Source organism: Calidris pugnax, unplaced genomic scaffold (genome assembly GCF_001431845.1).
Source record: "Calidris pugnax isolate Ruff unplaced genomic scaffold, ASM143184v1 scaffold27, whole genome shotgun sequence".
NCBI lineage: Eukaryota > Metazoa > Chordata > Aves > Charadriiformes > Scolopacidae > Calidris > Calidris pugnax.
The window spans coordinates 14,491,589-14,494,432 of record NW_015090893.1 but is presented as its reverse complement, the minus strand read 5'-3'; positions in this window follow the sequence as shown (position 1 = coordinate 14,494,432).

The following is a 2,844-nucleotide window of genomic DNA, read 5'->3' as shown; positions in this document are numbered from 1 at the left end:
CAGCCAATAGAGTCGCGCTGTAACGGCCGGTGATGCGGTGCATCCCCTGAGCGCGCCGAGAGAAGGGGCGGGGCCGATCCCGTCCTGGGCTGCGCCAATGCGTCAAGCCCGCGGACGTCAGCCAATGGGCGCCCGCCGGCCCGGCCGCGCGCGCTCTCCGCGGGCGGGGGCAGCGGGCGAGGGGCCGGCGGGCGGCTCGCGCGGGAGCGTTTGAAACGCTTGACCGTTGGGAGGCGGCGGCGCGCGACCCCCTTCACCTCAGCGGACCCCGCCCTTGTCCCCGGCCTGAGGGGAGCGGGGCGGCTGCGCCCTCAGGGAGGGAACCAGCCCCCTCAGGCCAGGGTTAGCCGCTGACCGACCGCCGGCACAGCTCCGGTCGGGCTTCCTTTCCCTTCTGGCTGTATTCCGTCCTCCACCTCCGCCAGCCCCAACATCGCACCTTCGTTTTCTTCTGCTCTCCCGCCTTCCCCGGCCGTACGGCCACACGGACGGAACATTCCTGAGGGCCGGGGGCTGCCCTCTGCGGGAGATCTCCCCGTTCCGTTTTGTCCGCTCCCTCGTAGCGTTATTTGGCTCGTCTTCCCTCGTTTGTGTCCGTATTCCCCTTTCCAACATGCTCCGAGCTACCCAATCTGTTCTCTCACACAGCTTCTTTCTTGCTTTTCCTGCCACAGTTTCCTCCCGTTTCACAGTCTGCTTTCTAACCCAATCACTGCCTTAAATCTCTGCTTAGCACTAAAAAGAAGGTATTTTGTTAGAGAAATTATTGTAGCCATTCAAGGGTGTGCAAGCCCTGTGAAAAGACTAATAATGAGATGTATTTCCCTTATTTTTTTGCTTTAGCAGCTCGAAGACTGCAACACCATTTTCAACATAGTGAATTTTTCATCAGAACCAGGATTTTTTTTTAATTTTTATTTTTTTTTGCCTTACACCCACTGTGGTTTATGTTGGAGATTATTTAGGAAGTAAGAACGATTTTTTGTGATGGAATTTTCTTGAAGATGAAAAGCCCAGTTCACATTTCACTAGGCACGTTAGCACCTGCATCACGCAGCTTCTGAAACTCACATTGACTTAGTCCTCCTCACAGATATTTGTCTAATCTGGTTCTAAAACCTTCAGTAATAATACCTTCACAACCCTTCCAGGTAGCATCTTCCTTTGTTTGTTGTTTCCAGTGAGATAAAAGTTTCCATTTAGATACTGAGGCGAGCTTTGAAAAAATAGCCACATAATTGAATATATTACAGTAAGCACAAACCTCAAGAATTCATGAAGTCTTAAAGCATCCATGTATAGAGTACTCAACCCACTCCCCCTCTTTGTTAAATAAATGTATATGCTAATATACTGGGGGCTCTACCCAGATGATAACACTTCCAATTCTGTTTGGGACTTGGTTTTGACCTTCCCTTCCAGGTAGCATCTTCCTTTGTTTGTTGTTTCCAGTAAGATAAAAGTTTCCATTTAGATATTGAGGCAAGCTTTGAAAAAATAACCACATAATTGAATATATTACAGTAAGCGCAGATCTCAAGAATTCATGAAGCATCCATGTACAGAGTACTCAACCCGCTCCCCTCTTCGTTAAATAAATGTATATGCTAATATACTGGGGGCTCTACCCAGATTATAACACTTCCAATTCTGTTTGGGACCTGGCTTTGACATCTACCTGGTTGCTCTGCTCCTTGTTTTCTGTTGCTTTGATTTTTCAGGCACTAGATCCCCAAAAGCAGGTGTCCTTTGTCTCATCTATGATGATAATTCCATAGATGTTTTTTTAGGACACTGTCATCTCTACTAATTAGCACAGGTTGAGAGCATTATTTCTGACTGCTGCAGTATTCGTCAGACACTTAAGAGCTGCACCTCCAAAGAAAGTGTTAGAACTGCAGAAGTCTCCCTTGAAGTCACAGAATCACATGGGGTTGGAAGGGACCTCTGGAGATCATCTAGTCCAACCCCGCCAAAGCAGGTCTACCCAGAGCAGGTTGCACAGGAACATGTCCAGGTGGGTTTGGAATGTCTCCAGGGAAGAAGACTCCACCACCTCTCTGGGCAGCCTCTTCCAGGGCTCTGCCACCCTGAAAAGTAAAGAAGTTCCTCCTCATGTTCAGGTGGAACTTCTTACATTCAAGTTTGTGCCCATTTCCTCTTGTCCTGTCACTGGGCACCACTGAAAAAAGACCGGCCCCATCCTCCTGACACCCATCCTTTCAGTATTTATAGGCATTGATCAGATCCCCCCTCAGCCTTCTCTTCTCCAGACTAAAAAGACCCAAGTCCCTCAGCTTCTCCTTGTAAGAGAGATGCTTCAGGCCCCTCATCATCTTTGTAGCCCTATGTAATAACTTTTATACCCAGGTTCTGGGCTTTCAAAAGCCAACAGTTCGTTGCACGATCCCATAAGTGCTGGTGCTGGCAGGAGGGAGGAAGCAGAACTGCTGTGGAAGTGCCCCCTTGGAGACTCTCAGATCCGAGCGTAACATTGACTGCACTGGAAGGTTAGTTAACTGATGGAGTCCAGAGGGGCTGAACGTTTCAGCGCAAAGTAAACTCCGAGTCTTCCTTATTCCTCTTCAGATGGGGTCAACTCCAGAGATTAACACTTCTTGTAAAATTCTGGCCTCGTTTCTTTCACCGAGCCAAGTTTTCATGCTTTAGTCTCAAAGGCTATGATTATCATTAACCGGTAGAATTAATATTTGCAACATAGTAATCTGACTTTTCTTAAACTGGATTTTTTTTTTTTAAATGTTCTAGCCAAGTCTATTAAGAGTAACTTATTAATATGACAGGAATATTAAATGTCCGTGTTTAACAACTACTCACAGGGAA